Source organism: Dioscorea cayenensis, unplaced genomic scaffold (assembly GCF_009730915.1).
Source record: "Dioscorea cayenensis subsp. rotundata cultivar TDr96_F1 unplaced genomic scaffold, TDr96_F1_v2_PseudoChromosome.rev07_lg8_w22 25.fasta BLBR01000029.1, whole genome shotgun sequence".
Classification (NCBI taxonomy): Eukaryota; Viridiplantae; Streptophyta; class Magnoliopsida; order Dioscoreales; family Dioscoreaceae; genus Dioscorea; species Dioscorea cayenensis.
This window is the reverse complement of record NW_024086420.1, coordinates 12,055-26,993: the sequence shown is the minus strand read 5'-3', so window position 1 is coordinate 26,993 and position 14,939 is coordinate 12,055. Positions and strand designations below refer to the sequence as shown.

Here is a 14,939-nt window from a genome sequence, read left to right as displayed (position 1 = left end):
ACAATCGAGTATTGTCCGTCCCCCAATTACAGCTCAAAACTTAGAGCTAAAACCGGCATTCATCCATATGCTGCAGCAGTCTGTACAATTCAACGGTTTGGCCGATGAGGATCCAAACAATCACATATAGAGCTTCCTCGAGGTGTGTGACATGCTGAAGATAAATGGTGTGACGGATGATGCTATCAAGTTGAGAGCCTTCCCATTTTCCTTAAAGGGGAAAGCAAAGCAGTGGCTACACTCATTACCTAGAGCATCAATCACTACAAGGGAGGAGATGGTAGAAGCTTTTCTAGCCCGTTATTTCCCTCCCGGAAAATCAGCAAAGCTTAGGAATGAGATCTCATCCTTTATGCAGTTGGAATTGGAGTCTCTATTTGAGACGTAGGAAAGGTTCAAGGAACTCTTGCGAAAGTGTCCGCAACATGGATTCCCGGAGTGGATGATTGTTCAAACCTTCTACAATGGTTTAAACCCGAGTACAAGGCAACTCTTGGATGCGACGGCAGGAGGTACCTTAGGTAGCAAGACCCCCGACGAGGCTCGTTAATTGATTGAGGAAATGGGGTTAAATAGCTATCAGTGGAACGCTAGGGAGAAGAAAAAGGTGGCCGGTCTCCATGAAATTGATGTGGTAACTTCATTGGCGCCGCAAGTGGAGAGTTTGAGTAAGAAGCTAGATCTTATAGCTTCGAATAGAGTTGCGGCCGTGACCAATTGCACCGGTTATGGTGGAGGACATACTCCCTCCGATTGCCCAATCGTCATTGGTGATGTTTCTTCAGTTGAGAATGTTGACTTTGTAGGTAATGGAATGAGACCTCAAGGGAATCCATACAGCAACACCTACAATTCAGGTTGGAAGAATCATCCCAACTTTTCATGGAGTAATCAAGGACCATAGAAGACCATGGGGCCATCGGGGTTCCAACAACAACAACAAGCCCCTCAAGTTGAAAACAGATTTTCAGGCTTGGAAACCAGAATGGCAGATTTGGAGAAGCACTTGGCTAGATTTGTTCAATCAGCAAACACAAGGTTTGAATTAGTCGAGGCTACACTTCGCAATCACACCGCCTCCTTGCACAATCTTGAAAATCAAGTGGGGCAAATTGCGAAGTCTCTCTCCGAAAGACCACATGGGAGTTTACCAAGCAACACGGAAACCAACCCGAGAGAATATGTGAAGGCGATCGCTTTGAGAAGCGGTCGTGAGGTTGAAGGGAGGCTTCCGAGTGAGAAGCCGAAAGAACATGCACCCGAGGTTGTAGAGGCTGAGAAGGGAGCAAACAAAGAGAAAGAGGTGGCACCCCCACCTTTCAAGCCAATAATCCCTTATCCCTCTAGATTGAAGAATGACCAAGGGGATGAACAGTATAAGAAGTTCCTGAGTTTGTTCAAGCAACTCCACATCAACATTCCTTTTGTTGAGGCTTTGGCTCAAAATGCCTAAGTATACAAAGTTCCTGAAAGACCTATTGACCAACAAGAGGAAATTGGAGGAGAGTGCTTCAGTGGTGCTTGATGCTTCATGCTCGGCGGTGTTGCAAAAGAACATGCCGAACAAGAAGAATGACCCGGGAAGCTTCATTATTCCGTGTAACATCGGTAACTCAGGTGAGGAAATGGCATTGGCAGATTCAGGGGCAAGTATCAACGTCATGCCATATACTTTCTTCCAAAATCTAGGCTTGGGTGAGCCTAGGCCTATTCGGATGACTTTACAATTGGCGGACCGAACGGTACGACATCTGAGAGGCATCATTGAAGACGTGCTTGTCAAGGTGGACAAGTATATTTTTCCGGTTGATTTCGTAGTGCTAGATGTCGATGAGGATGCTGATGTACCCTTGATACTTGGAAGACCGTTTTTGCGGACTTCCAAAGCATTGATTGACATGGACGGCGGAGAGCTCACATTGAGAGTTGGAGACGATAAGCTCACATACCGCCTTACTGAAGCCATGCGGCATTCTCTCGATTTTGATGATACTTTGTATTTTCTAGACACTACTGATGAGATTGTTGATAAATATATACAGGAAATGTTCAACCCAGATCCGTATGAAGGTTTATTCGACCAAGAGGAGAGCAATGAAGAAGTAATGATGCTTGGTTCGAATGGAGAGGAAACATTTACCCCGGGGATCTTGAAGAATGTGTTCCGGAAAATGAAGAGGGCTAGGAGACGCCACCGAAAATGCCCCAAGACTGTTGGAGACGTACATGAGCCAAGGAAGTTGGACGAACGATTGCTAGGTGGTCCGAAGCCCGATAGTACACCCTCTACCGTCAAGAGACTTTGCTCATCATGCTTTCAAGTTATGGGTAAGAGGACAACCTTCATTCATGAACCCCCGTGAGATAAGAAAGATACGTCAAGCTTAGTGATGTTAAACAAGCGCTTCTTAGGAGGCAACCCAAGTGTTTACTGTTTTCGTACCTTTTAGTTTATTTTGTTTGCATGAATAAATTGTTAAGTGTTGGTGTTTCAATTTTTGAGTGCTTGAGCTGCGATTTTATTGTGGGTTTTTTAAAAAAAATAATTCATTGTGTGTTTGTTGCGAATTGGCGAAGTTTGGTCGTTTGAGTTCTATTTTGTGTTTTTATCTTGTAAATTTTGCATAATAGGGCAGGCTCTGAGTGTGTAGACATGTTCAGACTAGTTCTACAGAGCCTGCAGGTTTTTCTAAGTCATCCAGAGAAAACACACGGGCATGGGGAATTTTCGCACGCCCGTGGATGTGTACTGTAAACTCATCTTGAGAGGGCACAGGGGGGTGCGGCTGCCCCTGTGGACGACCATGCGACTGGCGCATGGCCATGGGTAATTTCCGCACGGGCTTGTGCCTTCCTGCAGAGTTGGGCAGATTTTCTCGAGAACACACAGGGGCGTGGACTCGCCCCTGTGGCTGACCTTGTGAACCACACACGGGCGTGGGTAATTTCCGCACGCCCGTGCGAAACTCTGCAAATTGCTCCCTCCATCCCGAGAAAACACAGGGGCGTGCGGCTGCCAATGTGAATTGTGCTTGTGAATGTCCACGCGCGTGGGGAATTTCTGCACAGGCGTGTGGAATACTTGATATCTTTCTTGGATGTCCAGGGAAGCCACAGGGGTGTGCGTCTACCCCTATGGGTCGGGCACACGGGCGTGGGTAATTTTCGCCCGCCCGTGGGAGAGCAGTCAGAGTCAAAGGAGTGTTTTCCCAAGAAAGCAGAGGGACGTGTGTACGCCCCTGTGGCGCTCTCGAAGTGAGGCGCACGGGCGTGGGTAATTTCCACACGCCCGTGGGGATACACAGAATTCCAAGAGACGCGATTTTCTCCTTAAAAACCTTGTGATCCGTCTTATTCTTCATCTCCAGTTGTCAGAAAATGGTTCTCGTTCATCTTTCCGACCCTTCATCGCTGTTTCGAGGAATTTTATTCGCAAATCTTACCGAATTTCAGAAGTTTTCATATTCATTTTTTCGGTAACCTTTTTATCCTCTTTTCTTCTCCAATTATGGTTTTTCACGGATTGAATACTTTTAAATGCAAATTTTCATGCATGATGGATGTGTAGTAAGCATTTAGAAGTGGTTTTGAATTGAATTGTTAAGATTTGTTGTGCACCCGTGCGGGAGTTTCACGCTCTGAAGAGCCACACGGGCGTGGGTAATTTCGACAGGCCCGTGTGGAATTCTGCAGTATATTGCTTCTGAGATTTTTGACTGTTTTCATCTTTTGTACTCCAGATATGGCACCTCGAGCGAAGAAGAACGAAGTGAAGTACCTCAGACTCACTTCACCCGAGCCGATACATGTGGAATTCTCGAACCCCGAGCATCAGGCTCACTTCGAGAGACTTTCAGCACTCGGGTTTGGTCAGACTTGCTTCGCGGATGTACAAGTGCTTCAACATATTCAGCAAGGTGACAAGGTAATTAATGAGATTGATGAGATGCTGATAGTGGGAAGCTGGAGCAGGCTACTGACGATTAGTGAACAAACTTACCACACACTTATGCTAGAGGTTTTGGCATCCTTTGAGTTTTGATTGCTGCATGGGAGAGTTGACACTACATAGGCGATACAGTTTCGGGCATTCGGTCATCCATTCTCCATGAGCGTCACTGAGTTTTTGATTAGGACAGGCCTGTACGATGTCGCTTATACAGGTACCGTGGAGTATGGCCGACTACCAGTAGATTTTCCAATGTCAGTCACTCCATATCATACATACAGGATTTTGTGTGGGTGTGGGGAGTACGAACCGGGATTATCGAAGGCCTCTAGTTTGTCCCGGTTCAGTTACAGATACGTACACGCAGTCATTAGCAGGTCCGTGATAGGTTGAGCAGATAACACAGCCGCTTTGACCAGACTGGATATGCTTTTCTTATACTCCATGGCTCGCAATGTACCACTTCACTTAGGATGCATTCTAGCAGATGTTTTGTAGTACTAGGGTCATTCGAAGAGAGTGGGTCTACTATTTGCGGGACCTTATATCACCAGACTCATTCTGGGAATGGGTTTGGGCGATGCTCTACGTGGTGCTGAGAGGACAGTTGTGCCAACCCCTCTTGCGTTCGATACGATCAGGATGATGGGGTTGGTACGGAGGTTTGTGCCAGGGGTTTATATTCTCACTATAGCTACCGCTGACACCACCAGGAGCAAAGAAGATACTGCGTGGGGTGTCCAGCAGAGTCCTTCATCTTCTGTAGCACCGGGTACTCGAGCCTATGACCGTATTGAGAGGCTGGAGACCGATGTTAGAGAGATTTGGACTGAGATAGCGGAGCTCCGAGCTTTGTAGTCAGCTCAGCATACAGATCTTATGGCCCGATTCGAATTTCTTCGGGATCTCCTGAGACCCAGATCCTCAGTTTCTCCAGCACCTCCATCCTCGACCCCAGCACCGGAGGACCCACTATATGATTCCACTTCAGCAGCAGCAGCAGCGGAGCCCGAGAGCGACTCCGACACTTGACCTTTCTTTTACTTTCATGCATTTTACTTTATCTTATTTTCTGTTCTTAGACTTGTTCACTCAGAAAGGATTTTCCTTCTGAGTTTATGTTATGTTGCATTTATCGAGTTGTATTCATTGCTTCATCTTTTATACACTTGACTTATTTTTGTTTTTCTTGAGCTTCACTGAACCCCCTCATGTATGCGTGCAGATGGTCTGGTCTTCCTGGAAATTGAGACTTAGTCATGGGCACGGTCAAGGTGCTTCGCCACTTGGCCGTGCAAGCTTCACAACCCGTTGGAACACTACTCCCAATGAATTAGCTTCATCAAACGCAACACTAGGAGTCAGGGGAGTATTGTTTTGATTGCTTCTCCCACATCTATTTTTGAATTATATATTTTGAGTGAGCTTGCATGTGTACATTGAGGACAATGTACGACTTAAGTGTGGGGGGGAGTTTCATAATGCGCACATCTTTTCTATTGTTCTTGATTAATATATGCTCACATAGCCAATGGCGGTTCACCTTAGTTGCAATGATTGTATTCTTAAGTCTAGGAGAATTGTTAACATTGAATGTTTTCATGCTCTAGTTCTTGTTTGAATTTTTAGGAATTTTTGGCCGATTTACACTTAGTGCACTACTCACTCTTTGAACTCTTTTGGAAACTCATGTTCGATGTTAAAGGGACTAGTTAAGTTTAATTTTTGTGTTAAATTCTGAAAAAAAAAAGAAAAAAAGGGGAAAATGAAAAGAAGGAACAAAATAGTTTTATTGTTTATTTGTGTTCGTTGTGTGGAAAGAGCTACCGCCTATGAAGTATGAAGCTACTCTCACAAGTTGGATACTAGTTATGCCCTAATGAGAGAAAGAGCTATCTCATAGGATGAGTGAAAGCTACCACTCGGGTAGAAAGAGCTACCACCTCGAAAGTGTGAAAAGCCACCTTAGCGGCCGCTTTGGAAAGAGCTACCTTAGAGGATGTGTGAAGCTACTACCATATTTTAAAAATTTTATCAATTTTGTAGAAAAATAAGTCCCTTGTACTTAGAACTTTGACGAGTATAACTTGGGGTGTTTTGAGTGTGTTCACACACTTACACGAAATTCGGGTTTGTTATCCTTTTTTATTCAAGTTTTTAGCTAGAGCATTGATTTTTCGTATTTAGTGTTGAAATTTTCCTTACTTGTAGAATACTTTCTTTGTATACCTTGGTGAACCTAAGGCTAAGCACTTTTAATATTTTCTTCATTAATGCACAGAATGTTTTTAATGTTTGCTTGAGGACAAGCAAAAGCTTAAGTGTGGGGGAGTTTGATAAGTGCTTGTGCGATATGAATGCGAAGCATTCATTCCTTATGTTGAGCATTACTTTTCTCAGTTTTTTCACTAATATGTGTGTTTTTATGTTACTTTTACGCAGGTAGGGCTGTGAGGCCGAGTATGAAGGAAATAGGCCAATGTGGATCATAATGCACTTATTTTGGAGGAGATCTTGCTAAAGTTCTAACGCGAAGACATAGGACAGGTGTGAGATGCTAGAGTGTGTGCCAACCTCCTCGCATTCGAGTGAGCACATCCATTTGGAGGGGCACAAAGGCAGTCACACTCGAGCATTCCGACCTATGCATATAAGACAAGAACCCCACCAACATGTATATCATTGAAGAAGCAAGTGATTCAAGACATGAACGTGTGCCCGTTTGCGTTACCCCGATGAAAGTATGGAATTGGGAAGTTATTCAGGTTGAAGACTGTAGCAGAGCACTGCAGCAACATTGTAGCAATTACTGTTCACAGCCAGCTGAGAAATCAGAGAAATAGAGAATCCACACGGGCATGTGGAAATTATCCACGCCCGTGTGAAAATTCAGCACGGGCGCGTGTAGCGTCCACGCCCGTGGAGTTGCTCGGTTCCAGCCCTATTTAAAGCCGATTCAGCCCCGATTTTGGTATTCTTTTCTCCATCTTTTCTACAACTTGAGAGAGGGTTTTGTCTAGGGTTTCGGGGGTATTGGCCAAGGTTTTGGAGAGGTTCTATGGCTCCGACATCGTGAATCCATTAGGAAGAATGTTGGTAGAGAAGCTTCGATCGAGGCGTATCCTATACCGGACGAAGGAATCCTTGGACGACGAGTATAGGACTTTCCACAAGACCATCAACACGACCATCGAGGGGGTTTCTTTATGGATTCAATGCTTTTACATTCAATTTCTTTGATTGTACTTAGCTCCATGGAGAGCTAAACCCCTAGTGTGTACTTGGGTGATTGTGAACCCTAGGATGTATTCGTTTCTTTGAACTTCTTTATTATGCTTTTAATAAATTGATGTTTATTGTGAGTTCCAACCTTGAATGCTTGATTGTATGAACATTTTCCCCAGAGTGACAATAGGTTTGAGAGTTCCTGTTGGTAACCTTGTGAGTGAGTGACACACCACGAGCGTTAGACAAAGCTAGGTTGGAGAGGGTTGAGAGGGTGAGTGGAGAGGTACAGGAGCGTCCCCTTTCCCCTCTGCCGTGATAGATTCTACCTCCGTTCCTCGAGTTCTTTGTGGCAATAATAGAGTGAATGGTCTAAGGGATGAACCTCCGCTGGGGCCTAGTTGCGCGTGCAATGGAGTGAAGCGTTGAGGTGATCTTAGTATCTAGGGCTTAATTGTGGCTAGGGACCTTCCGCCTGGACCAAAGGGTTAGGTCTAAATCTTGGAAGAGATTTATCACTTGGAATCCCTAGAGCTGATTGCAACTCTATGCGAGTGAGAGGTGTTGAGATTGTTCGATTTCTCCTCCGGGACATGTATAGAGTTAGGCATAGTTGACCTTAGATTTGGGACTATGTATGTAAGGATTTCCACGACTCACCATTGCATTGATTATGAAGCATAATAGAGAGTTCTTGCACTTGAAGCGATTATCCTAGGTGAAACATCATCCGAGTACCCCATCTTTATCGATTACCTTGTCTCCTCCTTACTTTCGGTCTCTTACTTATTGTTTTTAATTCCTGAGAATTGAATCATTATCACACTTATCATTGTTGATACTCCACATAGCTAAGAATCGAATTAAGTGTCTTTAATCCCAACTCCCTATGGATTCGACCCCGCTTACCCAGGATTATTACTTCAACAAATCCGTACACTTGCAGGATATAAGCAAGGGGACCTTGTCATGGGGATATTTGATAAGTGTCTAAATATACATATTTTAGTATATGTATTTGTTGTGTATAACATGTATTTGTATAAGAATTGATGCCCGTTTTATGCTTAATTGTGTGTTATTTGCTTTGCAGGGCACGGGAACACCATGGAGGACACGAAGATATGATTTGGGCAAAAAAGGGGAAAAACTAGGTCACAGTACTGTAGCGTATTCACTATAGCAAAGTACTGTACCTGGAGCCTGTAGCAGTGGCACTGTATCATCGACACTGCTGCAAGATCATTGTGGTCGCCACTGTAGCACCTGGTGGGTTTTCGAGTCAGGAAACTAATCATGGCATACGGCCTCAATGCTGCCGGTATGGAGCCCGGGATGATCACTGTAGCTATAAAAGAAGATGTTTGTTTGAAGGCATACTGGCTCAATGAGGTGCTCATTGAGCCAGTATGGATACTATTCTGAGAGCATTTGTGGAGGTTACCTACGCCAAACAGTGTCAATGAGGGGCTCAATGACGTCCTCATTGAGCCAGTATACCACCCCAATGAGGTCCTCATTGAGCCTATTTTGGAGAGTGATTGTGGAGGGTATATGAGGGACTTTTGGGGGACTTTTGAGAGACTTCTTCTTGGCCTCTTGGAATGCCGACACCACACATCCTTGAGGCCTTCCGGCCATGTTCCGGCGATGATCCTTGTGGGAAACGAGCACACATCATCACCAAGAGGGAGAGGTGCATAGGAGAAGGAGTTGGAGTAAAGATTTAAGCCACCATTGCATCACCATTCAAGGCTTCATTGATCCAAGGAGATCAAGGCTGTAGAGGGAGTTTTCTTGCTTCTTTATTATCTTTCTTTTCCTTGTATGTTGTATAAGTATCCCTCGTCATGAGGGATTAACTTATTTTGGTGTTTGGATGTGGATGAACCCTAGGGTGTATTCTTGTGTATGAACTTGGGATGTTGTTCTTAATTTAATTTGATGGTTGTTTGAGATTCAATCTTTCGTGCTTTCATGTCTAGAATTACATGTATGGAGAGATCCGTAATTCTACTATGACTTGCATGCGTAGATGTGACCTACTCACATATACTAGATCTAGGAAAGGTTGAAAGGGATTTCTTATGCCGACACGCTGAGAGATCGGGTGTTGGTAGCCCTCAAGTGCCAGGTTTTAGATGAAGAATAGTAGGTTTACTCCTATTAGAGATTTCCTTAAACTCATTGCAATCGTAGTTGGGTTAATCCGGATGAGATTCCGATTAACACTCGTATGGGATTAGGGGTTAACTGCTGAGAAATTGGGGTTAACCTATTTATGAGATCTCTAGGTCTTAAATGCCATCAATACACTTTTAACCATCCAAGTTTGGGACTTAATTACAATCCTATGGGGATTCTTTGTGCAAACACGGCCTTCTCTTGCTTGGCACTCCCTTGTTTATTTATTTATGTGTGTTACTTACCCGGCCATTGGATTAGCTTAGCTTAGTTTATTTTATTTTATTTGTTCTTCCTACTAAGAGTCATAGGCTAGATAATAGATGAAGAGTGAGTAAAAATACATCCTTGGCCCCGTGGAATACTATGACACATGTATCACTCACACGGTATTACTTGGCGATCCCGTACACTTGCGGGCAATCAATCACCTTCCCATGAATCGGAAAGCATGAACCGGAAAGCATGGAATTTACCCTTCCCCTGAACCTAGGTATGGCCCCTAGATCAAAGAGAACAACTGGTAAGCATCCTAAAGAGCCTACTCATGAACCGGAAAGCATGGAATTTATCTTTCCCGAGAATCTCACTCGATTTGAGTGACTAGCGAAGCTTAAGTTTGGTCAGACACGAATCCCAAATGTGAGCTCATTTAGGAAAATGCAATAAGCAGATGACATGGCCGATGAGGTTGAGGAATTACAATCGGTGGGTAGTTGGTGAAGCTATTGATTATTCGTGATCCCGCTATCCACTTGCTCACATTGGAGGTGCTCACCTTATTTGAGTTTGACCGCTCTTATGCTAATTTTGATAGCATCAGTACCATTAAGTTGAGAGCTTTTGGGCAGCATTATAGTATGAGCCTCACACAGTTTTCCATTCAACTTGGGTTATATGATGAGGAGTTCACTAAGACAGAGGAGTATGATGAGATACCGATTGACTATTGTGGAAGCTTGACTCCTCAGAAGGCTTATAGAATCCTATGTGGTCAGGGTCGGTATGAGCCAGGAGTGTCCAAGGCTACATGTCTTTCTAGACCAAGTTACAGATATCTTCACGCCATCCTGAGTAGATCAGTAAATGGTCACGGTGATAGCACGGGAGTCCTTAGCAAGCAGGAACTTTTATATTTATACTCTATAGTGCGAAATGATCCGATTCATTTGGGATACATTTTAGCAGAGTATCTGAGGCATCAGGGACATTATCCCAGGCTTGGTGTCATTTTTTGATGTCCATATATCACTAGACTCATCCTTGGGATGGGCCTATGAGATACGATTAGAGGGGCTGAGAAAACGATAATACTAGCACCTCTCGGGTTAGAGACAATGAGCTCATAGGTATGATCATGAAATATCTGGATGGTGTTTATGTGTTGAACATGCCCCTATCAGAGCCATTTGTGTCCAAGGAAGCCGCAACAGAGGGTTCTTAGCCAACTTTAGAACCACAGCCGGAGTGAGATCAGACATAGGCGACCTTTGCAGCGTACGAACCCCCACTAGTGCGGATTTTCTCTCCGACTCGAGCCCATGATCATTTTGAGAGGATCGAGAGTGTTTTAGGGATATTGCAGTAGGATGTGACTGAGATTCGTGGTACACAAATCGTGAACCACACAGAGTTTACGGCACGGTTCGATGTCATACAACAGTTGCTAGAGCCAAACACGAGATCACCATTTGAGATGCGCACCGCAGCACCAGTTGATCCACCAGTATCATCATCTTCACCAGTAGCAGCAGAGGAGCCAGATCATGGCATCAACACTTGATTTTATTTTCATTTCTTTATTTGCATTTCCTTCTGGACTTGTATACTCAGAAAGGATTTTCCTTCTGAGTTTATTTTCGTTTTGTTGTCTCGAGTTGTGTATTCATTTCTCTATCTTTTATTTACTCGAGATATTTTTGTTTTATTGAGCTTTACTGAACCCCCTCGTGTATGCGTGCAGATGGTTTTGTCATCATGGGAATTGAGAACTTGTCATAGACACGACCAAGGTGCTTTGGCATTTGGTCGTGTATGCTTCACAACCCGTAGCAACACCACTCCCAACGAATTAGCTCCATCAAATGCAACACTAGGAGTCAGGGGAGTATTGTTTTGATTGCTTTTCCCGGATTTATTCTTGATTTATATACATCATGAGTGAGCTTGCATGTGTACATTGGGGACAATGTACAACTTAAGTGTGGGGGCGAGTTTCATAGTGCACATATCTTTTATATTAGTCTTGATTGTTATACATGCTCACATAGCCAATGGCAGTTCACCTTAGTTGCAATGATTGTATTCTTGAGTATAGGAGAATTTTTAACATTGAATGTTCTCATGCTCTAGTTCTTGCTTGACTTTTTAGGAATTTTTGCCCGATTAACACTTGTGCACTACTCACTCTTTAAACTCTTTTGGAAACTCAAGTTTGATGTTAAATGGACTAGTTTTAGTTTTGTTTCTTATGTTATTTAACTGAAAAAAATGGAAAAATAAAAAGAAAGGACAAAATAGTTTTGTTGTTTAGTTGTGTTTGTTGGATGGAAAGAGCTACCACCTATGATATATGAAGCTACTCTCATAAGTCAGATACTAGTTATGTCCTAATGAGAGAAAGAGCTATCTCATAGGATGTGTGAAAGCTACCACCCCGGTAGAAAGAGCTACCACCTCGAAAGTGTGAAAGCCACCTTAGCGGCCGCTTTGGAAAGGGCTACCTTAGAGGATGTGTGAAGCTACTACACTTTTTGAATTTTTGTTACATTTTGTAAAAAAATAAGTCCCTTATACATAGAACTTTCAGGAGTATACTTTGGGTTGACTTCAGTGAGTTCACACACTTATACAATATCGGGTTTGTTGTCTTTTTTATTCAAGTTTTTAACTAGAGCATTGATTTTTCGTATTTAGTGTTGAAATCACTTCAACGCTTCACTACGTTGCACTTGCAACTAAGCCCCAGCGGAAGGTCAACCCTTAGCCCATTCACTCTACTATGGCTGTAAAGAACTCTTGGAACGTGGAGGTAGGATAGATCACACCGGAGGGGAAAGGGGACGCTCCGCTATCTCTCGACTCACCCTCTCAACCCTTTCCATTCTAGGTTTGTCCAACTCTCATGGTGTGTCGCTTACTCACAAGAGTTACCAACAAGAACTCTCAACCTAGTGTCACTCTAGGTGAGTATTCAAACAATCAAGCCTACAAGATTGGAACTCACAATAAACATCAATTAATTCAAAGCATAATAAAGGCATTCAATGAAACGAATACATCCTAGGGTTCACAAATACCCATGTACCCACTAGGGGTTTAACTCTCCATCGAGTTGGATACAATCAATGAAATCGAATGTAAAAACAAAGCATCCATAGAAAACACCTCATTAGTTATGGTGATGGTCTTGTGGAGAGTCCTCTACTCGTCGGAAGGGTCCCTTTGTCTGGCCTAGGATACACCTTGCCGGATTGGTGCTGACGAAAGCTCTTCCACTGACCTTCTTCCAAATGGCACACGATGTCAGAGCCGTTAGAACCTCTCGAAAGCCCTAGCCAATACCTCTCAAAACCCTAGCCGCCGCCCTCTCTCAAGTTGGGGAAAGTATGGAGAAAAGAATGGGGAAACGATGGAGAAATCGAAGCTGAATCACGGCTTTTAAAGGGCTGGAATCGGGCATCCACATAGCCTTGTGGATGTTCCACACGCCCGTGTGGATTATCTGAATTTTTGATTTTCAGATGCTTGTAAACAGTAACTTCTACAGTAAATTACTACATTGATTTGCTACAGTACCTGCTACAGTATCCCACCAAAGAACACTCCCAAATCCACTTTTCATTAAGGCAACATAAAGGGGCACACATTTATGACGCAGATCGCGTTGCTTTTTCACTAAAGGTGTTCATTAGTGAAGATCTTGCTATCAATGCACAAGTCGGGATATGCAAATGTGACTGCCCTTGTGCCCCTCCAAATCATTGTAATTGCTTGCATACATGGAGGTTGGCACACATTAACGTATCTTTGAGCCCAACTTGTGTCTTCGCGTTTGTTCCTTCCAAGATTTCATCAAATAGTGCATTCGCATTGTACTTTTGGCTTCTTTTCTTAAAACATAGCTTCACAACCCTACATGCGAAAAAGAACACAAATACACATGTATTAGTGCTTAAACCTGATAAAAGTAATGCTCATTATAAGGAAAGAACACTTCGTATTTTTAACACACAAGCACTTATCAGTATCTTATCCACAGAGAGTAGGGAATAAAAATAAATAAATTGCTACTTAATAAAGTGAAGATGGATAATGATTGTGTTAATAAGATGTGATGTACACAGAAATAAAAGAAACAAGAATGAGTGGCACAAGTGAAAGGTAAGGTAATCAATAGAAGTGGAGTACTCAAACAATGCTCCGCCTAGAACTTATGCTTTAAGTGCAAGACCTACCATTATACTTCCTAATCAATGCTCAATGAGTCATGGAAAATCCTAATGCACATGGTCCGAAACCTAAGGTCAACTGTGACTAACCCTACACTATGTTCCGGCAAAGAAATCGCTCAGTCTCAACACCTCATACAACACAAGTTTGCATGGTGTTCTAGGGATTCCAAGTGATTAACCATTTTCCTATGTGTAGATCTAACACTTTGGTCCAGGCGAAAGATCCCTAGTTACAATTAAGCCCCAGATACTAAAGTTACTTCAACGTTTCACTCTGTTGCTCGTGCAACTAAGCCCCAGCGGAGTTCATCCCTTAAAACTGCACTCTATTGTAACCGCAAAGATTTCTAGCAAATGGAGATATGACAAATCACACCAGAGGAGCAAGGGGAAGCTCTGCTACCTCTCTCCTCACCCTCTCGATCCTCTCCAATCTAGCTTTGTCTAACCCTCATGGCGTGCCACCCATCCACAAAGATTACTAATATTGACTCTCAACCTAGTGTCACTCTAGAGGAGAAATCATTCAACAAGCATTCAAGATTGGAATTCAATTAAAAACATCAATTAAGGAAAGCATAATGGAAGGTCAAAGAAACAATAACATCCTACGGTTTACAAAATCCAAGTACCCACAAGGGGGTTCAGTTCTCCATGGGGCACAATACAATCAACAATGAAATCGAAAGTAAAGATAAGTAATCCATAGAAAAACCACCTTGATATTCATGTCGATTATCTTGTGGAGTAGCCTCGTCTTCTTCAAAGGTCCCCTTGTTCGGCCTAAGGCACACCTTACTTGATCCGTGCCGATGAAACCTCCCCCAATAATCTTCTTTGAAGTGAAGCGCGGTGTCGAATCCAGAGAACCACTCCAAAGACTTGCCAAAATCCTCTCCAAACCCTACTCAATGGACTCTCAAAAGATGGAGAAAAGTTGGAGAGAAGGGGGAATGAAGATGCCCAAAATCGGGCTGAATCACGGCTTAAATAGGGCTGGAATCGGGCATCCACACGCCCCTCTGTATCTACAACATGGGCGTGTGGAATTTTCACATGGGAGTGGGGAATTTCCACATGCCAGTGTGGATTCTCAGGAAATCTGATTTTCATCCGCTTGTAAACAG

At 43.4% G+C, this 14,939-nt stretch overlaps 1 non-coding gene across 1 annotated transcript; it reads right to left on the bottom strand.

Annotated features, from left to right (window-relative positions):
• Window positions 1–325: 325 nt before the first annotated feature.
• LOC120253268 lies at window positions 326–432 on the bottom strand. The gene has a single exon (XR_005534221.1). It is a non-coding gene; the product is annotated as a small nucleolar RNA R71 (small nucleolar RNA).
• Window positions 433–14,939: the final 14,507 nt, after the last annotated feature.